The sequence below is a fragment of the Salvelinus sp. IW2-2015 genome, unplaced genomic scaffold, assembly GCF_002910315.2.
Source record: "Salvelinus sp. IW2-2015 unplaced genomic scaffold, ASM291031v2 Un_scaffold659, whole genome shotgun sequence".
Lineage (NCBI taxonomy): Eukaryota > Metazoa > Chordata > Actinopteri > Salmoniformes > Salmonidae > Salvelinus > Salvelinus sp. IW2-2015.
Window position 1 is genome coordinate 520,112 of NW_019942591.1, and position 26,853 is coordinate 546,964.

Below are 26,853 nucleotides of genomic sequence, written 5' to 3' on the forward strand. Positions count from 1 at the left end.
TGGGGAGGGGGGCGGGGGTAGGTTGACCTCAGGTCTCCCCACTGTATGGGAAGCGGGGGAATCTATCAAATAGCGCACCTATAACTTTGTACAGTACTAATGCAATTAGTAAAATCAGTCACACTACGAAATGCTACCAAATAAAACACAATTCATTCATAATACTGTGAATATATAGTTTCACAGACATATTGTTGCATTTTTGTCTGGTTTGTGCGAAATCATGAAGAATAATATAAAACCAGTCTGCACACCACCACGGTGAATCATGAAGGTATTCTGTCATTGTATTGACTAGGTCCTGAGCTCAGTAAGGGGAATTTCCAATGCTGTAGTCTAACTTAAAAGACATCTATATTATGCTGATATTTTGTATATTTTGTGATATATTGAGTCTTTTGGGGTGAATACACATTACAGTTAGTACAGCATGGTGTTTTTTTTTGGGGGGGGGGGGTTGAAGGGGGGGTTCGCCCAGGGGGCCATACAAGCTAGAGGCTAGAGGCGTCACTACAGACACCCTGTTTCGAATCCAGGCTGTATCACAACCGGCCGTGATTGGGAGTCCCATAGGGCGGTGCACAATTGGCCCAGTGTCGTGCGGGTTTGGTCAGTGTAGGCGTCATTGTAAATAAGAATTTGTTCTTAAATGGCTTGCCAACTGTAGTTAAATAAAGGTTACACATTTTTACTTGGCTCATCTAACGACTCCTTGTGGCAGGCCGGGCGCCTGCAGGCTGACTTCGGTTGTCAGTTGAACGGTGTTTCTGGTGCGGCTGGCTTCCGGGTTAAATGAGCGGCTGTTAAAAAAGGGGGTAAAAAAAATACAAATAAGAGACCTCAAGGTTTGTGGTATATGGCCAATATATGACGACTAAGGGCTGTATCCAGGCACTCCGCGTTGCGTCGTGCTAAGAACAGCCCTTAGCCGTGGTTTATGGCGTTTTTGCTTAAATATACCACAGCTAGGGGCTGTGGTATGCTGCGTTCATAACCTTCATTCATAGACGGTATTTACCACATATGACTGGGAAAAATCGTCTTGAACGCCTCTTCTACTGGTAATTACTAGTGGGAAACGTGTCTATCATCCCTGAGCTCCGACTTCTCCCACATGCTGACGTAACCCACATTTTTGCATCTACTTATCCATTTTGAGAGTTGTTGGTATTTTGATCCACTAATATTATTTTGGTCCCTCAACATTTTAATTAATTTTAACCACTTTAAAATAGATATACCTCAATATATTCAAATCTCACTACATTCAATTACACATAATTTAACATCCAATTTCATAGAGAGTGTTACAAACTGGACTATATTTAGTAACTTTGAAGAGATGGTGATTAGGTCTAAATAGGCGTTTGGCGTTTGCCTGTCTAAATTCAGTGTACTGATCTTTAATTGCCGTTTCCGAAAGGCAAACTCTTCTCACGCGCCAACTCATTTTCCTCAGCTTCAGAAGCATCTGCATTCATACAATTTTTTATAGCTATTCTTAGCTATATTCTTCAGACTTGACCAGAGGGAATTGTTAATATGTTGTAAATTGTTTATTGTAAATAACATTTTCTTCAAAAAAATACGCCAAAAATGCATTTTATGTACATGTCCTTAGTATTTTACAGATAGAAAGTTGAAAAAAATATTTATCCACAATCTGCTCTGGACAAGTCCGGTCCTGGAGTGTCTCAACAAAATTAAATAAAAAATATTTAGCCTGACTACACCCAGTGTCCAGAAAAATGGATTTGCACAATATGAAAATATGCATATATTTAATGAGATTTCACCTCATTTGCATATTTTAATAAAGCGTTTACTTAAATGTGTAAAAGAAAATAGTCTTATATTTATGTCTACATTCAAATGGTACAAGTTTATTAAGGGGGAAAAAATTACATGATTTATAAAAAGCAATCTATTAATTATGGTTTTTGAACACTGTAATTTGTGAGCACGATAGCTGTAATTTTAGTTTATGGTTGACGCAACTTGTTTTCCATTAGCTAATCAACATTTCTCAACGAGTTCAAAGCACATGAATGCATCCAACTCGTATTTACTACTTCACAACTGGAAATTACCAACTTCCTTCTTGGTTATGAATATGAATGCAGCATTAGGCAGGATGCAAAATTGGCAAGTGCGTCTCTGTCATGGCCTTAGTGCACTCCAGGTATATGGGCGCCTCTGAAGTAGAAGGATGATCTGGGTGGCTGAGGAGAAGATATTCACGATCAAAGACATGATAATCACAGTAGCGAGAAGATATTCACTATAGAGTTCTCATGTTTAGCCCACAAACCTGAGGGACCGACATCACTATACTGAGAGTGATTCCATTTATAAAATGACATATTTGGGTGTTTTTGGAGCATTTGTTCATGTTTTTTCAGAACCCCCGTACTGCACAATGAGGATGAAGAAGTGAATTGCTGATTGGGGTAAGTGTCTCAAAAACAAGTGAAATTGGCAAAAAAAGTGATCTTCTCAGGTCCAAAAAGTTGAACCTGGACCCAAACAGACCCGATCATTAGCAAAAAAAGGGGGACATGGGACATTGACCCAGACCTACTCGGTTCCCGGGTCGGGTCCCTGGTATTCGGGTTCAGTCGGACCCGTGAAGACCTTTAGTCTGGACCCTTCTATAACATGGCATTTACATAATTTTTTTTTGATTTGGTTGTAAAAATGCAAAATTATCCTTTAATGAAATGGCACATTATGGCATGATTATTATTTTGTGCACAACAATAGCCCTCGGTCTGCACATTCAGCTATCTGTATGATCATCTAAGACATCCAGCTTACATGGAGTACCACAGAACACTTCTTATCAGCTGCAAACAACGTACACACCACACACCCACACACTAACACACACACACAATCATAGGTGGGATGGAGGTGATGTACACCACACACATTGAGTGATGTATGTGTGTATGTGCTTGTCGTGTACACACACCACGACACACACCACACACACACACACACACACACACACACACACACACACACACACACACACACACAGCCTGCTAGTCAAGCCCACTTCCTCCAACAATAGCTTGTCATCGCTCTACACTCTTCACTGTCCCATTTTTCGATGTGTTCCTGCAGCTTCTGTGTCTCCTCGTGGTAGTGGACAGCTGGAGATAGAGAAGGAGAATGGCATCTGTATTTACCATACACACCTCTGGGCACAATGGGTGCACCATGTCATGCTATTGGATACCACTTTTCAATTGCTGTGTGGATCTCCATTTTGTTCATTACAATACATTCTGTTAGTGAGTTTAGCTGCACCACAATACTGACCAATATGTAGGCCCCTGGACAATGAAAGTCAATTTCTATAGGACACTGCAGGCTATTGTGTTTTCTCTGAAGAACATTTTTCCCACCTCATCCATCCATGGATGAACCTATCTATTCAGGATCTTCATGAATTACTCGTGTTGACTCGAGCAATCCATGAGTCCTAATAGAAAATGAATGAACACACAAAACCCTACTATGTTTACCTCAATTGGCACCTTGGTACCCAGGTTGTCGCATCCGCTCTTGTGCAGATAGAGAACTGCATGGCAACGGAAGGACGCTTGGAGATAGAATGAGGGGAGGGTACTATGGTCCCACGTGTCCTCATCACCGCAGACCCAACGCAATTCTGTTCATTTTCTATCTACCATTTCCACATACCGCAGATTCGCATACACTCATGCATACATACAGCTTACACACGCACAATCATGTAGGATTTATGCGTACGTGCACTCAAATCTCCCCATTTGACCTATTCTACATAATATAGGCTAATTTGACAATTCCAATATTGATCGGCTCTGGAATAGGCTATTAGGCCTATTTGTTTTTTCATTTAGTGATAAGCTATTTAATTCAATTGCCTGATATCGGTGAGACTGTATGCTACGAGTTGAATGGGGAGATGAGAGGACGAGCGTCAGTTGTCAACCAGATTCAGTCGGTGTTTTTTCTCTCTCGCCATAATCGTTTGAGCGTCGGTTTTCTTTTTATCTGCGCCTGTTACATTTTAACGCACTCGATGTTAATTCGGGGGAATATGTGAACATCATGCTGGCGGTGTGGTGCTTGGTCTTTGCTGCAGTGGGCGAGAGGCTTGCCGTGTCAGGTAAGAGGGATGACGGGAGAGGGAGGAAGCACCCTTTTCATTTCCAAGTTTACCCCTGCCCAATGTAGGCTATCCCCAATTTTTGCATCTGCAATCACTTCTTCCTCTGTAGACTAGTCTACAATAGTGTGTGTGGGGGGTAGCGCGCAGCTGGAGATAGTTCCCTCTGTGCCAAGAACGTAGTGTTTTTAATAAGATCCCTCTCCTTCAGTTCTACGGATGCGGTAGATTTGCTGCATCAACACATTTTCACCGCAGCGCTGTCGCCTTTTACATCAAGGGCTCGCGCGTACTGTAGAACCAGCGCCTGACGCGGTGCCATATCAGCCTATTTATGTCAAATGTCATTATTAAAACAATAATTATCGTTTTTCTGTGTGATAATCCGTGTGTGGTTTAAAGTTGGCAGTTATCAGGTCTCCTGCGTTACAGGCGGCGGCAGGTCGACTTTGGTGCGGGATGCGAGTTTGTGGGACTGGTTCTCGCCAGATGAGCGGGGAGACAGCAGCGACATTGCGGCCGAAGTCGCCTATCCAAAGCGGCTGGTGCAGCAGATGGAGTCGGAGGAAGAAATGTCCCACGGCTATTTGGATACCCGCATGAAGAATACCACGGGAGGTACCTCGGTAAGTATAGACCACTGTCTGTAATGGAGAAGTGGGTGTGGCAACCTGTTTTTCTTGGAGTGTTATCTATTCGTTTTTGTTCTCTCTCCTGCATTCCCTCTCTTGTATTAAACTCCCAGTTCATTGTTGAAACTGTAATGGTTTCTCTCAACCCAAATGACTTTTGTGAACCCTTTCTTGCCTGTTTTGGCCTGTCTCTTGTTTTCTAAGTTTATCATAAGATCCATCCCAAACTGCACAAGTCTATCAGTCCCATAATGCCCTAACTTCCACGCTGTGACTGGCAGGTGTGCTGTTCTTACTCTGAACCTCCAGGTGTCTTCAGCTTGCTTGTGTTCGCACTGAGGGATGAAGTCAGTCCTAGTCAGAAACCTAGTTTGGGTGTGACTGATGCAAGACCCACTGGCTCTCTCCTGCTGTATGTCGGGGCACCTCTGCCAGTTGGTCAAGAGCAATGCAGTGGTCTGTGCCGCATGCTCTGCCCTCACTGAATGACAGAGAAGGGAGGTGGTTTCCTGCAACCTCTAAGCCCACTACGTTTCCCCTTTAACCAGCATCAGAGAATGACCAAGTCCTTTCTGGTCTTGCAAAACAGTGGTTACTATGTTACTGCTATATATATATATATACACTGAACAAAAATGTAAGCGCAACATGTGTGTTGGTCCCATGTTTCATGAGCTGAAATAAAACAAATGTTCCACACGCACAAAAAAGTTTCTTTCCCTCAAATTTTGTGCACAAATTTGTTTACATCCCTGTTAGTGAGCATTTCTCTTTGCCAGGATAACCCATCCACTTGACAGGTGTGGCATATCAGGAAGCTGATTAAACAGCATGATCATTACACAGGCCACTCTAAAATGTGCCGTTTTGTCACACAACACAATGCCACAGGTGTCTCAAGGTTTGAGGGAGCATTCAATTGGCATGCTGACTACAGGAATGTCCACCAGAGCTGTTGCCAGATACTTGAATGTTAATTTCTCTACCATAAGCCGCCTCCAACGTAGTTTTTAGAGAATTTGGTGGTACGTCCTTCTCCCTTCATGACCGCAGAATGGCGTCATGTGGGTGAGTGGTTTGCTGATGTGAGTGCACCGTGGTGGTGGGGTTGTGGTATGGGCAGGCATAAGCTACGTACGGGCAACGGACACAATTGCATTTTATCGATGGCAATTGGAATGCACAGAGATACCGTGACGAGATCCTGATGCCCATTGTCGTGACATTCATTCGCTTCAGCATTATAACGCACGGCCCCATGTTGCAAGGATCTGCACACAATTCCTGGAAYCTGAAAATGTCCCAGTTCTTTCATGGCCTGCATACTCATCAGACATGTCACCCATTGAGGCTGTTTGGGATGCTCTGGAGTCTGGATCGACGTGTACAACAGCGTGTTCCAGTTCCCGCCAATATCCAGCAACTTCACACAGCCATTGAAGAGGAGTGGGACTACATTCCACAGGCCATAATCAACAACCTGATCAACTCTATGTGAAGGAGATGTGTTGCGCTGCATGAGGCAAATGGTGGTCACACCAGATAATGGCTGGTTTTCTGATCCACGACTAACAGATGCATATCTGTATTCCCAGTCATGTGAAAGCCATAGATTAGGGCCTAATGAATTTATTTCAATTGACTGATTTCCTTATACGAACTGTAGCTCAGTAAAATCTTTGAAAATGTTCCATGTTTCGTTTATATTTTTGTTTTGTATATATATTTAACTGTAACCAACGGGCATTACACCCTATGTTGGAGCACAATATCTGGGACTTGAACCCAAAACCTTCTGACCTACTGTACTCACCCACTATGCCACCCCATGCCACAGATTCATAATTACAGTCCACCGGAGAGAAGAGTATCTGAAAGAGATCTGAAACAGAAGCCTGTTGTGTGAATGTGATTTCAGCTGCTTGGCCTCATCTCCTCATGATAAAAGGCTCTGTGTGGTGAAATATTCAGATCTCTCATGGAGAGCTCCTCTCTCTGCCATTCCTCTATTATTCAATGGTGTGTTGAAGTATGTCCACATCAATGATTCAACAGGCCTGTGTGAGAAGTGCTACTTGGGCCAAAAACTCCACTGGTACAAAATCATCCTCTTTTTTTTTCTCTTACTCTCTCTCTCTCTCTCTCTCTCTCTCTCTCAGACCTAACCTCTACCTCACCCTTCAACCCATCTCTTTCTTTAATTATCATACACCCTCTCTCTCTATCTATATCTCTCTCTCTCTCAGACCTACACTCTACCTCACCCTTCAACCCATCTCTTTCTTTAATTTTCATACACCCTTTCTCTTTCTCTGAAGAGGAAGGTGGAAGTGGGATGGAGGGTGAGGTTCTATTTTTTTATTTTATTTTATTTKATTTTTATTTKACCAGGTAGGCCAGTTGAGAACAAGTTCTCATTTACAACTGCGACCTGGCCAAGATAAAGCAAAGCAGTGCGACAAAAACAACAACACAGAGTTACACATAAACAAAAGTAACACAAAAGAAAAATCTATGACAGTGTGTGCAAATGTAGTAAGATTAGGGAGGTAAGGCAATAAATAGGCCATAGAGGCAAAAATAATTACAATTTAGCATTAACACTGGAGTGATAGATGTGCAGATGATGATGTGCAAGGTCTACATCTTTCAATGGGGCACCAGAGATCAATGAGTTAACAAGATAACTCATCTAAATATTCTGAAATAACGTATATATTTTTTAAGGATAAGCTTGAAATGGGTGTGGTCGTTTTGACTCAACAACCAAAAACACATTTCTAAGTTTAGCTTTCTTAATGAATCAGAAAATCAATAGCTATTTATGGTTGTTTATCAAAGTTAGCTGGCTAACTTATTGATTCTCCTTTGTAATATACCCCTCTGGTGGGTTGAGTGTTGAGTTGAGTTGGTTGAGAGAGTCATTACCCTCGTCTGGAGATAAATCTGGCTCTGATTACACTGCTTGGTTTAACCTACCGTGTGATGTGATTGAACTATTTAAAGAGGCTCATGGGTATTTGGATGGAGATCGTGTAAAATCCCAGTGTTGTTGTTTTTGGAGTTGTTTTTGAGAAGTGGTATAATTGGTAAAGGGGGATATTTTTACTTAATTAGGAGGGTTCTGTTGGTTACATTTCATTTCATGTTTTGCCTCTGTTGTATTTTTTTGTAGTCATAATTTCCTTCTTTTTTCTTTTTTTTACAGAGGATTCTGAAGAGGTTTAGATGGAATATTCCTAGCTGTCATTCTGACTCATGGATTTATCAACTATTCCATAGGTTAACTTTGATTCCAAGTTATACAGCCTACTGTTTCCTCAAGTGACTTTGCTTATCAATGGACTGGAAGTGAAGATACATCTGTTTCTACAGCATGTGCACATTTCAGATGTATTTACAATCACTGGTTGTTACTGAGTAATGAACCTGCTATCACAGGGTTCCCGGAGGACTGACTTTGGCATTAGAACAGTATCAAGATGCCTTGGTGTTACAGACAGGGTGGTGGCCACCTAAACATCCTGAGGGATGTTATGATTCAGGGCTGATAAATACTGATCGATTCCAACAAATCTATTGATCTATTGATTGACCAAAATAAACAGTCTTGATTACTTCACACACATCAAAACTTTACGAAACACAAACATAGGCAAGCAGAACTACCCTCTCCCTGGTCCAGCTGAAGTTGAGTTGTGTGGAATCATTGGAGGGAATGATTCCCGAATGGGAGTCTTGTCTCAGTGAAAGTCCAATGATTCACTGCAGCCTGTATCCTGCAGACAGAATTACAGTGGGCTGGGATTGAATGCTGACACTGTTTGTGCTTTTGGCGACACTGTGTTTTGACTGCGATAAATATCTGGCAGCCAGTAAAGTTCCTCCTTGCCTTCTTCTTACCTCTCCATTTTTTTGGCAGCCGACAGTAGGGACACATTGGCTTCACACCGGCTTAATGTAGATGGATATTTAAAGCTTTCTCCTTTCCTGTAAACCCTCTTCCCCGTCCATCTCTACTGCTGAATACAAATGCACTTCCTGGATGGCTTCAGTACTGCCTGTTGGAATGGATTCAGTCCAGCCAAATCAATGGACACTTTATCAATCCGACTATGTTAGCTGCTAAAATGCTTTTGATGCATATGCAGTATTGCACTGGCAGAAATGCATTTGTACAGTATGTATTTTGGTTTGTTATACTTCTTATAGAATGATCGCTGTCATTGTGACTCACCAAATGGGCGAACCGCTATTAGAGGGGTTTACTTTAAAGTGGTTCGTCCTGTAATGTCTCTCTCTCTTTCGATCCTCATCTCTCATTCTCCCTATTTAAGCCAGTCCATTTGGCCCAGAGTTGTTTCCAGGTGGAGACCTTCGGACACACCTTCACCCTGGACCTGGAGTTAAACCAGTGAGTACATTTGATTTTGTGCACAATTTTGATTGATCAACTTGATTGACGTATTCGCCGCACCCATTTCCATCAGTCCGTATTTTCTAAATCGCCACAATCATCAACATTGGCATTTCCATAACCGCTACCGTTAGCAAATACACTTTGCTCCTTCCATTTATGACACATAATCAAATGTTTAGTGGAGCGTCAGGGACACAGAGACCCCGAGAGCTCCATCAATACAGCTAACCACCTTAGAGAGTGGCCTGGATTGTCATGACTTTATTATTAATGTGCTTAATGTACTGTAACTCCTCTACAGCACAGTAAAGGAGTCAACACAGCAGCCAGACCACCGCTACTCTGTTACGGCTACTGCCTAGCTACGATAACGTCATAAATCACATCCATATATGCTGTACTCTACAGCCATGCATTACACGACACCCTCATGCATGAACACGGAAATGGAATTACGTTYAGAACGGACCATATTCGTACAGACTGCATATCTATTCACACACAGAATAGATATGCAGACAACGAGGATAAATCATACGCATAAAGGATGTGCCTCGTTGTCTTAGACGTAGTGTAGAGCTTGGCTTGGGGTATGGTTTATAAGAGAGGTGTCTGTCATAATAAAAGAGGTGTCTCTGTGTTTTCTCTCTGCAGCAACCTCCTGTCCTCAGACTACGTGGAGCGGCACTTTCACCAAGACGGCAAACCKTCACAGTCTATGGTAGTGTGAGTGCGTGTGCGTGTGCGTGTGTGTGTGTGTGTTTGTATGTTATAATTAGGGCCCAGTATTTTGCACAATCATTTGATATGCCTGGATTTGAACGGTTATTTAAAGCRTTTTCAACAATCTGTTCCAGATCCAGCACCACCCTCAGACAACTGCTTTCATTTTTGGTGTAATTCATTTTTGGATATTTTGGATAAAATACAGGATAAATTCTTGCTATGTCACATGATTGCACAAAACACATGGCCCTAGTTATAATAGAAGTTCTACCCATGCCTCTGAAAAAGCAACTGTGTTTTCTGCATACTGTAGACATACTGCTGACATACTGTTGACATCGGTAGAAGCTATGTAGACGTACGTATACTGTTACTGTTGCAGTACTGTAGACGTACTGTAGAACGTACTGTAGACGTTACTGTAGACGTACTGTAGAGTACTGTTGACGTTTTTACAACTGTTGACGTACTGTAGACGTACTGTTTGACGTACTGTAGACGTACTGTTGACGTACTGTAGACGTACTGTGACGTACTGTAGACGTACTGTAGACGTACTGTAGACGTACTGTTGACGTACTGTAGACGTACTGTTGACGTACTGTAGAGTACTGTTAGACGTACTGTTTTGACGTATGTAGACGTACTGTGACGTACTGTATGACGTACTGTTGACGTACTGTAGACGTACTGTTGACGTACTGTAGACGTACTGTAGACGTACTGTAGACGTACTGTAGACGTACTGTTGAGTACTGTTGACGTACTGTAGAGTACTGTAACGTACTGTATTTGACGTACTGTAGACGTACTGTAGACGTACTGTATTTAGACGTACTGTTGACGTACTGTAGACGTACTGTAGACGTACTGTAGACGTACTGTAGACGTCCTGTTGACGTACTGTAGACGTACTTAGACGTACTGTAGACGTCTGTAGAGTTTATGTAGACGTACTGTTGACGTACTGTTGACGTACTGTAGATGTACTGTAAACGTACTGTAGACATACTGGTTGACATGTATGCTATTGTCCAGTAGGCTACAGAGATCTGTTTTGTGGTCTTATTTGAAATCAGATTACGTCATCCTGTTGGCGGACTTATCAGATTGAAATGACATTAGTGTTGACCACTATCTCACCAAAATGAATGAATGCTACAGTGGGATTGAGTAGACTACTACAGGAATGTCAGTGCCTCTAAAACCATTGGGGAAAGTAGTGTTTTTTTTTATTGGTTCATTGTGCTACACACGTTACTAACTGCCCTCGTCCCCCACGCTCAGCAAGAGCCTCTGTTCATCCTCACCCACTCTCATTCCCAACTCTCCCTCTGCCCTCACTAGCCAATCAGGAGCTTGTTTCCATGGCAACGAGTCAGCTCTGCAGTGTCATAAGTTCTTGGCAGAGAGGAGAATGAAGCAGGAGAGAGAGAGAGAGAGAGAGAGAAGAGAGAGAGAGAGAGAGAGAGAGAGAGAGAGAGAGAGAGAGAGAGATGAGAGTAAAGGCCAGTGAATAGGATGGGTGATGGTATCAGAGAGTCATTCTGTGTGTGTGTGTTCTCAAACAGTTGGTTCCTTCAGAGAGCAGTGGTGTGGGTGGGAGGATGTACAGTACGCCTGCAGGGATGGAGCCACATACGCACACTCCCAGCCAGACCAGGCCGAGCGCTTGACTCTATGCCAGCTGTGGTTGCTGTGTCTCTATCTCTGCTTTTATTAGAGTGGTTTTGTATTCCTGCTATCCCAATCTCATACTCAGTAGTGGGTCAATGACTACTTTAGATCAGCCATAGCAGGAAACTGTTTCTAATCTTTTGAAGGAGACTAATTGTGAAGGAGAGGCCTTCACCTGGGCTAGAGACTTATACTCAGTGGCCACCCCGTTCATGAAAATGGTTCGCTCCTACAGACAGTAAGGCTGCCCTTACTATATAAAGCAGGCAGACAGGCATCAAGGCATTCAGTTACTGTTCAATTGAAAGTTAGAATGGGCAAAATGAGAGACCTAAGCTACTTTGAGTGGTATGATCGTCGGTGCCAGGCGTGCCGGTTCCAGTATCTCAGATACATCCGGCCTCCTGGGCTTTTAAGGCACGACAGTGTCTAGGGTTTACCGAGAATGGCGCGACAAACAAAAAACATCCAGTCAGCATCAGTCCTGTGGGCGAAAACAGCTCGTTGATGAGAGGTCGAAGGAGAATGGTTAGCTAACAGATGGGTCACAAACAGGCAAATAATGGCTGAGTACAACAGTGGTGTACAGAACGGCATCTTGGAACGCACAGCTTGTCAGTCCTTTTCACCACATCGGGTTTCACTCCTGTCAGTTAAAAACAAGAAGCTGTGGCTCCAGTGGGCACGCYATCACCAACAATGGACAATTGAGGAGTGGAAAAACATTGCCTGGTCCGACGAATCCCAGTTCCTGTTGCGTTATGCTGATGGCAGAGTCAGGATTTGGCGTAAGCAGCATGAGTCTATGGCCCCATCCTGCCTGATGTCAACGGTACAGGCTGGTGGCGGTGGTGTAATGGTGTGGGGAATGTTTTCCTGGCACACGTTAGGTCCCTTGATACCAATTGAGCAACGTGTCCACGCCCCGAATAATTCTGGCTGTTCTGGAGGGCAAAGGACGGTCCGACCTATTACTAGATGGGTGTACCTAATAAACAGGCTACTGAATGTATAACTGTCTATGCAAGTAGTCTAATATGCTTGTCTTTGTATTTCTGTTTATTTGCCATTCAATTCAAACATTCCATAGCGTGTCCTGATTACTGGTTGCACACACCCCAACTGCTAATTGTCTTGTTAATTGTTACTGTGTTCTCATTGTCTTTCTAACCATGTGTAAGTGTTTGGGGAGTTCTCCAACCGAGGGGATGTTTTTACTGCCAATGGTTTTATTTGCTCTGCAGTTTTAAAAGGAATTGTTTTAAACATTTGAAGTGTTACACTAGGCCAGCTCTTTCACACCAATGACAGATGGTTGCAGGCAAGGTAGATGTTTTATTCAGAAAGAGCATTAGTGTTGTAGCTGGATGCCCTCTTCTTCATCTGTGTTGAGGTCTCATGTGTGAGGTCCTCCTCTTCCACACTTTGACATCCACTGCTCAATTTTTTTTTTTTTTTTTTACCTTTATTTAACTAGGCAACAAATTCTTATTTACAATGACGGCCTACACCGGCCAAACCCAGACGACGCTGGGCCAATTGTGCGCCGCCCTATGGAACTCCCAATCATGGCCGGTTGTGATACAGGTTTATTCCTAGCCAGCCCAATGCATTCTCACTCCATGTTGTTCCTTCCAAGCTGTTCCCACTGTGGAGCAACATAATGTTGGATTTATTTATAAGCTCCCTGCACAGAAGACCCCTCCATTGTCAGAGTGGTAGCTAAAGTAGAGTGTAAAAGAGTAGAGTGTAACAGAGTAGAGTGTAACAGAGTAGAGTGTAACAGAGTAGAGTGTAACAGAGTAGAGTGGAGGACAAGTAGGTCACATATAGTATATACAGCTAGCAGTATAATGGAGGGAGGGAGGAAGGGAGGGAGGAAGAGAGGGAGGAAGAGAGGGAGGAAGAGAGGGAATATAAGTAGAAACTGTTTAAAGCACAACTCCTGGGGACTCCGTATCGTTTTTTTAGGGGTCTGTGAAATGAGTATCATCGTCCTCCTCAGTCACTGTGTAGAAACCTGCAAACCAATGTATCACTACAGAGTCGAGTTACTTGAGCATGTGACTATATATGGTATGGTCTTTGTGTTCACAGGGAGGGGAGCACTGCTACTACCAAGGGAGGTTGAGGGGCTTACCAGAGTCCTGGGCAGCTCTCTCCACCTGTCTTGGCCTATGGTGAGACTCTCCCCATAGCTATAAACTGTCTGTCAATGGCCTTGCCTCAGCACACTGACTCGGTACAGTACTGGCACTATGGCTTTAATAAGCTATATGGTATCTTTGATCTTCATGTACTAATATCACTGCTATACAATGGGAGTCTTACAGATATATAAGGAACGCGTTCCCTCTCTCTCTCTCTCCCTCTCTTTCTCTCTCTTTCTCTCTCTCTCTCTTTCTCTCTCTCTCTCTCGTTCTCTCAGTGGTATGTTTTCTGATGGGAGGTTCTCTTATGGGATTGAGCCTCTTTTCGACGGGACCAATCAGGTGAGTGTGTGGTGGTTGGGAGATAAGGGTATAGGTAGCCTTGTGGAGTAGTGTTGATGTTATTGATTCATTCCTTCATAGTAGCATGGATGCAGATGAGGAATGTGGAGCAGCGTAGTAAAATGGTATTGTTTTCTCTTGGCGTCTCATTGACTCCTTTCCAGACTGAGGGGGCCCACCTAGTGCGTAGGATGCCTGATGTCAGACTATCCRCAGACTGTCWAGGTACTGGCAACYTCCTACATCCTCTCTCCTTTATACAATCATTRATGTTCATACTTACCAATGAGAAGACACARTGATWTTGGTKGATCCATGCTCTTTGATGTCATTTCTCAGTCCTCRGTGTTGTATTGTGTKCAGACTGCACAGARYACAGTGAGGGGGATAGAGCCAGAGGTAATGGTGATGAGCAGATGAAGGATCCCCGGGTCYGTGAGGTGCTGAGGCGCTCTAAGAGACAGCTGCCACGCAGGCCCACCGTGCAGTCAGAGACCAAATACATCGAGCTGATGGTGGTCAACGACTACGAAATGGTGAGTTAGCCTTTTGTGAAAATAATTGATGTGTGTTGGTTCGTCCGCGCGTCCGTGCGTGTGTGTGACGGGGACACACTGCACCTAACGTTTGCTGTCTGTCTGCAGTTTGAGCAGCTGCGACGCTCCACTACCCAGGCCAGGAACTTTGCCAAAGCAGTGGTCAATATGGCTGATGCAGTAAGAGCTCTGCCACTCCATACTTAACCTTTGTACTGATACCCATCGTCAATTATGATGATATTGTTATGTTGTTGAAGTTAAAGTCATGTCAATAATCATAGGCTAGGTTGTAGCCTATGAGAACAATCTAACATATCTTACTCATTATGTCCATGCTCCTAGATATGAATTTGGGTATACCACCAGTGTATGTTTGGCCTGCAGATTTACAGGGAACAGCTGAACACACGCATCGTGCTGGTTGCCATGGAGACCTGGTCGTCGGCCAACATGGTTCCCGTGGTGACGGACCCGTTGACGACGCTGCAGAACTTCATGAAGTACAGGAAGGACAGTATTAAGGAGCAAAGTGACGTCGTGCACCTCTTCTCGTGAGCGCCCCTTGTCTATGTCCCCCTGAAATGAAAAATAGAGGAGGTTGATATGCTCCTGTATCTAACTTGGGGCAGTCAGTGGTTGCGTCCCAAATGCCACACTATTCCCTCAATAGTGCACTGCGTTTGACCAGAGGGCTCTGGTCAAACGGAGTGCACTATAAAAGGAATAGGGTGCCATTTTGGACGAAGTCTGTATTGTTGACTGGTTGCAGCCGGTTTATATATACTACAATATGTCCTGGTCCTTTAGTCCAGGTTTGACCCCTTTTCTCCTCCATCTCCTCCAGGGGGCGTACGTTCCAGAGCAGTCGCAGTGGGACGGCCTACACCGGAGGGGTGTGCTCTCTCACCAGAGGAGGGGGCATCAACGAGGTAAGAGAGACCTGTGTGCTTCCTACTCAGCTTCAAAGGACTGTGACTCACAACAATGGGCTCATAGTCCAGGCTCATGGTTTAGGAACTGACACAGCTACTACACTTAAGAATGACTCTTCTTAGACTTCTTTGTTTCTTCAGTGAGGAATGTGAGGAGTGTAACTTCAGTCAAAGAGAACGCCATTGATACAGGGTGGATGTGTGTGTTTGTGTTCCAGTATGGGAACGTGGGTCCTATGGCCATCACTCTGTGCCAGAGTCTGGGTCAGAACATTGGGATGAGGTGGAACAACATACGCAGCTCTGCGGGTAAGGACGATCAGAGCAGGGGGATGGGTGATGGCGGGATGGCGGGAGGGAGGGTGGAAGGAAGGAAGGAAGGAAGGGAAGGGGGAGAGAGAGAGGGAGGGAGAAGGAGAAAGAGAGGGAGAGAGAGAGAGAAGGAACAGGTACAGATAGTGTAAAGATTAAGCGAGAGGTAGAGACAGGAGACAGCAGCACATGGATTCAGTAAAAGGAGGAAGGAAGTGATCGATGTGTGGCACAGGCAGCGATGGATTGAGTTTATTTCAAACTTACTTGTGAAATAATTGTCTTTTTTTCTCAAGGATTTACCTCAGTAAATAAATGTAAGTTCCTTCTAGTCAAGACGAATGTCATTAACCATCTCATTTTTTCCCATTGACTTTTCACTCCCTCTTTCACCCTCCTTTTCCTCTTTTCCCTCCCTCTCTCCATCTCTCTCAGGAGACTGCAGATGTCCTGATTCTTGGCTTGGTTGTATCATGGAAGACACTGGGTAAAGATTGACTTTAGGAATACATATACTGTACATACAGTACATCAGTCTACAGAACACACAATGTGCTCACAAGCGTTTGGCTTCGGCTTATTCAATACCGGTCTGGTATTACCAGATGGTACAATGGTGATTTGATAAACTATTGTCAAATCCATCTACTACAATTAGCAGGTTTTTTACCACAGATGGTAACATTTGAGTCAGATTGCAAAATTGCTGAAAAAAATGGCTTTGACCATTTTATCTCTCTCTCTTTTCTCTCTCCCTGCATCTGTGTGTGTGTGTGTGCTTGTTTTGTGTGTACAGATATTACCTGCCCAGAAAGTTCTCTCGCTGCAGTGTTGATGAGTACATCCAGTTCTTGCTCCAGGGGGGCGGGAGCTGCCTCTTCAACAAGCCCAACAAGGTGAGGTTGGTGTGGGTGAGGGATGTGGGAGGCTGGCCTAGCCTGATGGTCTAGTGGGGAGTGGAGTGTAAGCTGAAGGTCCCAGGAGTGCTGTTATATATAGCCTAATTAATTATCCCAATGTCCTCATTTCTCCATATTAGATATTTACATACAGCTCTGTGCCCATCCTTGATTATCTCTCTCTTCCTCTTCTTTACGACCTTCTCTTTTCCCTTCTCTTTTCTTCCTCCCATCCTACGTGTCTACTGCCTCTCCCTCCGTCTGTTCTCCTCTCCCTCTATCCCTCCGTCTCTCTATCAGCTGTTGGACCCTCCTGAGTGTGGGAACGGCTTCGTGGAGACAGGGGAGGAGTGTGACTGTGGGTCTCAGCTGGTGAGGGTCTCTTTAAAACGTCTAAGGTATAGGAGTCCCGCTTACTGGAGGGCACACAATTCAAAAAAATTATCATAAATACTATGGATTTTAAACATTTATGTACATATAAGTGTCTTATATCGGCTGAATGCTTATATTCTTGTTAATCTAACTGCACTGTCCAATTTACAGTAGCTATTACAGCGAAAACATGCCATGCGATTGTTTGAGGACGGTGCCCCACATTAAATAATTTTTACACCGACACAGGTTTCATACATTCACAAATAACGATTAAATATTCACTTACTTTTTGAAAATCTTCCTCTGATTTGTCATCCAAAAGGTCCCAGCTATAACATGTAGTGATGTTTTGTTAGATAAAATCCTTCTTTATATCCCAAAAAGTCAGTTTAGTTGGCACCATCGATTTGAGTAATCCACTCGTTCAACATGCAGAGAAACAATCCAAAAATCTACCCCTAAACTTTGTTTCAACAAGTCAAAATATATTTCTATTTACTCCTCAGATACCCAAAAATGTAATCAAACTATAATATTTATTTTGGAAAGAAGTATGTTCAATAGGAAACCGATTTTAGCAGGTGCGTAATGTCTTCATGGCGTGCGCAAACACAAATTTACAAGACTGTGTCCCACTACTAAAACTGATATTTCTTATTAGTTTTTGAAGTTACAAGCCTGAAACCTTGAACATAGACTGCTGACACCCTGTGGAAGCCATAGGAATTTCATCCACAGAGCTAATTTTCAATATGACCTTACTCTTGCATTTCTAAGAGGATGGTCTCTCAACAAAAAAAAGATCTCCAGTTGCTTTTTCTTTAGATGTTCTCCTACCATATCTATTGTGTTATATTCTCCTACATTATTTTAACATTTCTACAAACTTCAAAGRGTTTTCTTTTCAATGGTACCAATTATATGCATATCCTGGCTTCAGGGCCTAAGCTACAGGCAGTTTACTTTGGGCACGTCATTCAGACAGGAAGTGGAGAAAAAAGGGGACTAGCCCTAAGGAGCTGTAACCCACACATGATGAGGAACCAGAACCCTCCAGAATGGAGCTTCTGCCTGCGTCTCAAATGACACCATATTCCCTATATTGTGCACTGCTTTTGACCACAGCCCTATGAGCCCTGGTTAAAAGCAGGGCACTATAAAGGTACTAGGGTTCCATTTGACACAGACACTGTCATGGTGATACTAGAGGGTTATGTTGGTATGAGGAACAGTCTCAGTGACTGTGTGTGTTTGTCTGTAGGAGTGTGCCCGTAGTGGAGGGGCGTGCTGTAAGAAGTGTACCCTGACCCACGATGCCATGTGCAGTAGTGGACTGTGCTGCAGTGGGTGCAGGGTGAGTCCCTCTACTCCACTACCACCACCGCRTCATTTACATATTACTCATCACACTAGCTAGTCCACTCTATGGAGGCTAGGGCCTCTTCAGGATTTAACTCATTCATTACCAAACATTTAATTACCAAACGTTTTTATTAAGAATCGCACACAGTTTTAATAATAAAATCATACGATCTTGACTATTAAGAGTCTGTTGGTGCTACTACACGGTCCACCTCTTTTGACAGGAAGAGGTTATTCTTGTGTTCTTGTGTGTCAGTATGAGCTGAGAGGAGCGGTGTGCAGACAGGCTGTGAATGACTGTGKCATCCCAGAGAGCTGCACAGGAGACTCCAGCCAGGTACTGTACTCTACACTACACTATTACCCTGGTGCATGTTGGGAGATGGAGTCTTTGGGGAGCATGAGTTGGTGTGAAGTAAACCATACTGTATGTCATTTTCTCCTGTTGCAGTGCCCTCATAATGTGCACAAGCTGGATGGATACATGTGTGACAGTAGTCAGGTAAGGGAACACCTTTGTTTGAATGGGGTTTTGCTCTGCAGTCAGTGTGTTGTGAGATATGTGTGTCCTGCTCGTTATATTTTGTTTCATCTTCCTGTCCCTCCCTCCCTCTCTCTCTCTCTTCCTCTCTCTCTCTCTCCCTCTCTCTCTCTCCATCCATCTCTTGCTCTCTCTCTCTCTCCCTCTTCCTGCTCTCTCTCTCTCTCTCTCTCTCCTCTCTCTCTCTCCTCTCTCTCTCTCTCTCTCTTTCTCTCCTCTCTTCTCTCTCTTCTCTCTCTCTCTCTCTCTCTCTCTCTCCTCTCTCTCTCTCTCTCTCTCTTCTCTCTCTCTCTCTCTCTCTCTCTCTCTCTCTCTCTCTCTGCTCTCTCTCTCCTCTCTCTCTCTCTCAGGGCCGTTTTATAGTGGTCGGTGCAGGACTCTCGATGGCCAGTGTAAGGGACTTGGGGCTACAGTAAGTTACTAATGATTCATTGATTTCTCGAATGTCTTTCACACCCCTGAATTACTCACTTGCCAGTAGTCAATGTCTTGGTACTGTTTCTATGCCCATGCCCATGACAGTCCTATGCCATCTTGTGGACTGATATGGAACTTCATCTGAGTTCAGATGGCGGGATATGGATCTAATGTTGTGTTGTTGTGTGTGTGTGCTGTCTCAGATTCAGCAGACCGCTTCTGCTATGAGAAGCTGAATGCAGAGGGCACAGAGAAGGCAACTGTGGGCGAGCCTGAGGCCAGGGATGGCTGCAGTGCAAACAAGCCGTGAGCCTTCTATCACATGACTTATCACTCTCATTATTACACAATAGACATGACCGAGTTTTATTTATTCTATTACGTTTTTCTTCCCTCATCTTCTTTTTCCCCCCCCTCTCTTCTCTCCTCTCTCTCTCTCTCTCTCTCTCTCTCTCTCTCTCTCTCTCTCTCTCTCTCTCTCTCTCTCTCTCTCTCTCTCTCTCCTCCCCTCTCTCTCTCCCCCCTCCCTCTCCCCATTTCTCTCTCTCTCTCTCTCCCATTTTCTCTCTCCCATTTCTCCCTCTGTCTCCCCTCTCTCTTCTTCCCCTCCCTCTCTCCCATTCTCTCCCATCTCTCTCTCCCCTCTCTTTCTCTCTCCCCTCTCTTTTTCTCTCCCATCTCTTTCTCTCTCCCCTTCTCTCTCCTTTCTCTCTTTCTCCCTCTCTCTCTTTCTCGTTCTCTCTCAGGGATGTGCTGTGTGGGTTTCCTGTTCTGTGCCAATTATGACGGTGAAAGCCAAAGTTTGGGGATCTGGAGGGGGAAGTGACCAGCCTTACAATATACCACCAGAACAAGTACCTGGACTGCCGGTGAGTTGTACCTTTCTACCCCTTTATTGTTTGTGTTTGGGAGGCTTTCATAGATTGAACAGAATAGATTAATTGATTAATTTATCCCTCGTCGCTTTTCCCCCTCCTCTCAACTCCTCCTCCTTCTCTCCCTCCTCCTCTCCCTCCTCCTCCTCCTCCTCTTCTCCCTTCCTCTCCTCCTCTTTTCTCCTCTCTTTTTTTGTCATCTCCTCTCTACTCTTCCTCCTCTCCCATCTGTGTGTCTGTGTGTCCAGAGGGGGCCATGTCCTGCTGGAGGATGGGTCAGACCTGGGCTACGTAGAGGATGGTACGCCATGCGGCCCCAACATGATGTGTCTGGAGCGCCGCTGTCTCCCCGTAGCCGCTTTCAACCTCAGCTCCTGCTCCGGCTCCACGCTGGGACGCACCTGCTCTGACCACGGGGTGAGGACACACACAGGGACCACCCCACCACACATGCCTGCATTTAAATAGAGGGATGTTTGCTTGTTGGGTTGGTGTTTTCAAAAGGGAACGTTCTCAACTTGACTACTGTGCCAGTTGATGTTCTCCGTTGTTTTAATCTGTCTGTTTCTCTCTCTCTCTCTCTCTCTCTCAGACATGCAGTAACGAGGTGAAGTGTATCTGTGACAGGGACTACACCGGGAAGGACTGCAGTGTCTTTGACCCCATCCCTGAACCCACGCCGCCTACCAACACGGAGAAGAAAGGTCCAAAGCTCCTCTGTCTGTCTGTGTGTGTGTCTCTCTCTCTCTGTCTGTTTGTCTGTCTGTTCTCCTCGTATCCCTCTCATTGTCTGTCTACCATCACTTTATCTCTTTGTGTACATATATGGAGTAAAGGGTATCTATAGGCTAGCTTTTCCGATAGCTATTGCCTTAGTCATGCTTTGGGTGAAAGAGCAGTGGAGTAAAGTCAGGGAAACTGACTGACTTTGTGTCTACATGTGTGACTGAGTTAGTGTGAGAATGTGTATGCTGAATGTGTACATGTGTGCATGTACTGTATGTGTGTGTCTGTGTGTTTGTGTGGGTGTTTCTATACGTTACAGACACCTGGCTTCTATCTTCAAGTGTCTTCCTTCCTATCTTACAGTCTGTATCTGATTCAGAGGGGATGGGTTAATGCGGAAGGCACATTTCGGTTGAATGCATTCAGTTGTGCAACTGACTAGGTATCCCCTTTCCATTGACACAGGGCTCATAGGGCTCTCATAGGCCCCAAAAAACCAAAGCCATCCTAAGCAAGAGGGTGTCCAGCTGAAAGAGCAAGAGAGGGGGATGAGAAAGAAGTAATAAAACACCCTCCTTTCTTAAACTGTCGCCTCCCTGATCTCCCCTCGCTCTCCCACGCGTTCCCCCTTCCTCCACCCCATGTCCTTTCTTATTCTCTCTTTCTCTTTCCTACTCTCTCTCTCTTTCTCTCACTCTCTCTCTCTCTCTCTCTCTCTCTCTCTCTCTCTGGATGTTGTTGATGTACAGTGTCGATGCTGTCCTCTGACGTGTGTTTTTGGTGGTGTTGTTYTGTTCCCCTCCGCACCCCTCCTCCCCCCTCCTTCCTCTGCACAGGTCCCAGTGGCACCAATATCATAATAGGGTCCATCGCAGGTGCTATTCTTCTGGCAGCTATAGTCCTAGGGGGGACAGGATGGGGATTTAAGTAAGAGTTCTGGCATGCCTCTGTGTACCTGTCTGCTTCTCCCCAAGGCCCCCACTCACACCCCTCCAAAAAAAAACGACTTCACCCACTTTGCAACTCATTGCCCCACCAACGGTGGGGACACATGGGTTGAGTTCCCCATCCAATTGCTTTGAAACATATGGATATATTTAGTATGAGTATCGGGCTGGTACCTCTGATACTTCACTTTGTAAGAGCTAGTAGAATTGAACCCTGACCTCCTCCATACATCTCTCCAGGGAGAGAAAGAGATGCCTCCCCTTCACACCTTCAGACTGGCTCCAACCCAGCTCTCCTGCCGGGGACAGGAGTGGACAGTTCCCCTGTAGTCTCCTATGAAGTTCCCAAACTGTTGTGGTTCTCTTTGAAGCCTCCTGTGTAGTGTTCATTCTTTGATGCCTCTCCTTAGTGCAGCTCTTCATTTGGAGTATCCTTAAAGTAGTGTCCGCTCAGTAATGCCCACTCAGTAGTGCCCTAACCAAAGTGCCCTTGCTGCAGTGGCTGTCTCTGGAGAGCCATAGCTGTGTGCATGCCTGGCCTGCTAATGCCTGTTCACTCCTTAGTCTCTGATCCAAAAGGATTATATCACTTCCCTGTCATCACTTGCATCAAGAATGATCAAATTTGTGTTACATTTCTTTGTCTGGTTCATCAAAATTAATTTGCTTGATCCATTTCTCCAAATAGTTCATATTTTGCTGGGAATAATGAGTAATCCTTTTGGGGACAGGGGTAACTGTGTGTGCATGTGTGCATGATCTGTGTCAATACTAATGTGGTCCGTTAAATATCTTCTACAATATCTTCTACAATATCTTCTTGTAGTGGTAAGCTTTACACTCATTTGAACAAACAAGACAATTGTTTATTACAACTACGGCTGTGACGGTCATGGAATTTTGGATGACGGTTATTAGTCAGCCAAATGACCGCAGTCACCGTTATAATCGTTTGAATAGCAACGTTTTTTAAGACGCACATTTTCTCCTCCGCTCCTGAATGCATGTGCTGTGCTGCTGCAGGGAAGCGGGAGTTGCCTAGGCAACCAAAGACTTGTTTGCTACAGCACCTTGCTTATTTCGTCAAGGCGCAACAAAGTTTCATCACGTTGTTAAGAGCCCACGATACTGCGGAAACGGACTCTACCGCACGAATCACCGCCCATCCTTCAGTCAGCTGTTCGCTCCACACACACATACACAACAAAAATATTGTTATGACGGTTATTTCATTTCACGATGGCCTTCATCCATAATCGTCAGTTACACGATTATACGGTAATTGTGCCAGCCCTAATTACAACATAATTAATTTGAGTATGAAAAAATAGTGTAAAAAATCTGGACTTCTTGTAGTCGGAGTAAGCAGTGAGAGAACACGGTCTACTACACATCACTTTGAATAGGCTTTATACAGTGCCTTGCAAAACTATTCAGACCCCTTGAATTTCTTCAAATGTTATTGTGTTACAAAGTGGGATTAAAATTGATTTGATTGTATTTTTTGGTCATCAATCTACTCAAAATACTCTAATGTCAAAGTGGAAGAATAAAATAAAATATGATTTATAGAAATGTGATCAAATACAGTTCTTGCCTAAGTATTCAGCCCCTTTGTTTAGGCAAGCCTAAATGAGTTCAGGAGTAAAATGTCTCTTAACAAATCACATAAGTTACATGGACTCACTCTGTGTGAAATAATAGGTGTTGACATGATTTTTGAGTGACTAACCCTTCCTCCGTGCCCCATAGATACTACATATGTATGTATCATCCCTCAGTCAAGTATTGAATTTCAAGCACAGATTGAACTACAGTACAAAGACCAGAGAGCTTTTGTAAAGCCTCATAAAGTAGGGCAGTGATTGGTAGATGGATAACAATAACAAATCAGACATTGAATATCTCTTTAAGCATGGTCAAGTTAATAATTATGCTGTGGAGGATGTATTAAACCACCCAGACACATCAAAGATACAGTCATCCTTCTGAACTGAGCTACAGGACAGGAATGAAACTGCTCAGGGATGTTACCATGAGGCCAATGGTGATTTTAAAACAGTTACAGAGTTCAATGGCATTGATGGGAGGAAACTGAAGATGGGTCAACAACATTGTAGTGACTCCACAATAATGAATTAAATGACAGAATGAAAAGAAGAATACAAATATACAGAATCAAAAATATTCCAAAACATGTATKTTTTATGCAACAAGGCACTAAAGTAATACTGCAAGGAATGCACTTTTTGGCCTAAATGCAAATCCTTATGTTTGGTCCAAAACATCACTGAGTAACTGCCTCCTTATTTTCAAGCATGGTGGTGGCTGCATCATGGTATGGATACTGTTGAGTTTTTCAGGATAAAAAGAAAAGGGATGGAGCTAAGCACAGGCAAAATCCTAGGGGAATACCTGATTCAGTCTGCTGGGAGAAACTGGGAAAGGAATTCACCTTTCAGCAGGACCATAAGCTAAAACACAAGGCCAAATGTACACTGGAGTTGATTACCAAGAAGACAGTCAATTTTCCTGAGTGGCCAGGAAATCTTGACAATTGCTGTCTAGCCATGATCCCCAACATCTTGACAGAGCTTGAAGAAATATGAAAAGAATAAATGGGCTGATCTTTCACAATCCAGGTGTGTAAAGACTCACAGCTGTAATTACTGCCAAATGTGTTTCTAACATGAATCGTCTCAGGGAGCTGAATACTTATGCGTCGACTATATTTTCGTTGTTTCATTTTCTATTAACCTTTTAAAATGTTAACTATTTCTTCCACTTTGACATTACAGAGTATTTTGTGTAGATTGTTGACAAAAAAAATGACAGTTAAATCCATTTTAAGGGTTGATGTATACTTTTGCAAGGCACTGTACCATGACTTTGAAATGCCTTTGTCATCACTATACAGGTTCTACTGTTGTTGAGCCTTCATTGTCTCTTACTGCAACTAATGTTTCTCCTCTCCTCCTGTCTCTTCTCCCAATGTGTTGCTCCTCCTCTTTCTGGTTGAAGGAATATCCGAAGAGGAAGGTATGACCTAGCCCCTGACACTGCAGGGTGACATCCTTCACCCCCCCCCCCCCCCCCCCTCCTCATCCCATAGCTCTTCACAGCATGGCCTCAGACCCCATCAGACCCCATCTCACTCACAGTTGACCTCTGACCTTACACCTCATTCCTCCACTGACCTCCTTTCACAGCTGATTTCATCCTCTGACCTAATCCCAAATAGCACAGCAAAACTCTCAGCCTTTGTCTTCTCCACCTCATGACCTATTCTACCCAGAATGCAGTTTTCTTTCAGTTCCATTTCATGTCTCGTTTACTCTCCTCACACCCAAGTCCWACAATCACCTTCTGTCAACTGCTCAACTTATTTACAGCCTTACAACTTTTAGTCTCTTACACTGTTTCCTTTCTTTCCAGATCTGGAGGAGGATAAGATGTCTGTCCGTCTGTCTTTGTCTGTCTGCTCCTGTCTTTCTCTCACTCTGTGATTGTTTCCAAGTCGGAGAAGAGGGYAAAAGAACAAGTCTTCCACTCCTGTCCCGAACCTCTCCAGACCTCTTCTGTTAACATCTCCTCTCCTGTCCACTTCCTGTCTGTCCACCTGTCTATCTCCGGCCCCTCCTGGCCAGTGTAGCACCTCCCACATTGCATACCAGCCAATTATATTATCCAATCAGGATAAAGTCTTTGCCACGGACAGAATGAGAAGGTTGCTGTTGGTCCCTAGAGGGGAGTCAGGGTCTTCCTCCTTTCCAGCGTCTAAGTAGCATGCACTTCGGTGTCTGCGTGCTGTAGTTCCCTTTCCTTCCACTTACCACAGTCCAATGAAGAACATGTCAACAGTGGACAAATTCAGTAGGAGACATGTCTTTCCAATGCTTGTCTGGAAACACACTTCTGGCCGCTGTTTGAGAATGCTGGACTGGCCCAGACCTGCCATCTGAAAAACGATTTAAATCATAAGATGTTGTCAAGGAAACACAGAAACACAAACATTGATCGAAGACTCAAGTGGCCATTGGATCAGTTGAACTGTCCCTTTCAGAGAGGCCATGTCAGGTGACTGGGTGACGACCCAGATTCAGACATTATCTGGTTACAACAACACGGATGTGATCCAAGAAGAATCCTGTATTGGACTTGTTGTGTACAGGCCATTTCCAAAGAAAGAAGAGCAACTTATTGTGAGAATGACTATGAAACAAAAGCAGTAGACCGTTCAAAACATCATGGACTGATGTAGGGTTTATGTTGATTGTTATTTCTTTGTTCCTGTCTGTTGAGATGTGTTGAGATGTAGGAAGGGGGAGTTAGACCCTTTGGTTTTGGGATCATATTTAAAATGCAGCAGAGACCGTAACTCAGTGTTTTCAACCGTAGATCTACCACACAACATTCCATATAGTGTAGTTAACAGAGCCTGTCTGTATGTGTCTGTATTCTATTCGCCACCTTCTTAAGAGGCCCAAAGTGTGTATGGCAAAGGAGGTTGAAAGTGTGTGTGTGTGTGTGTGTGTGTGTGTGTGTGTGTGTGTGGTGTGTGTGTGTGTGGTGTGTGTGTGTGTTGTGTGTTGTTGTGTGTGTGTGTGTGGGTGGTGTTAGTACAAAGAATTCCGGCAACTTTCCCAATATTTCCAAGTTTTCCTGAAATCCTGGTTGGAAGATACCCAGAGGGTATAAGCGAAGGAATAAGCAAGGAAATATGGAATCCTCCAACCGTGATTCCTGGAAAACCAGGGAATGTTGAGAAAGTTACTAAAATGATGTGTGTGTGTGTGTGTGAGAGAGATTGAGTGAG

At 44.0% G+C, this 26,853-nt stretch overlaps 1 pseudogene; it reads left to right on the forward strand.

Moving 5' to 3' along the window:
• Window positions 1–3,628: 3,628 nt before the first annotated feature.
• On the forward strand, window positions 3,629–26,443 carry LOC112068714 (disintegrin and metalloproteinase domain-containing protein 11-like; annotated as a pseudogene).
• Window positions 26,444–26,853: the final 410 nt, after the last annotated feature.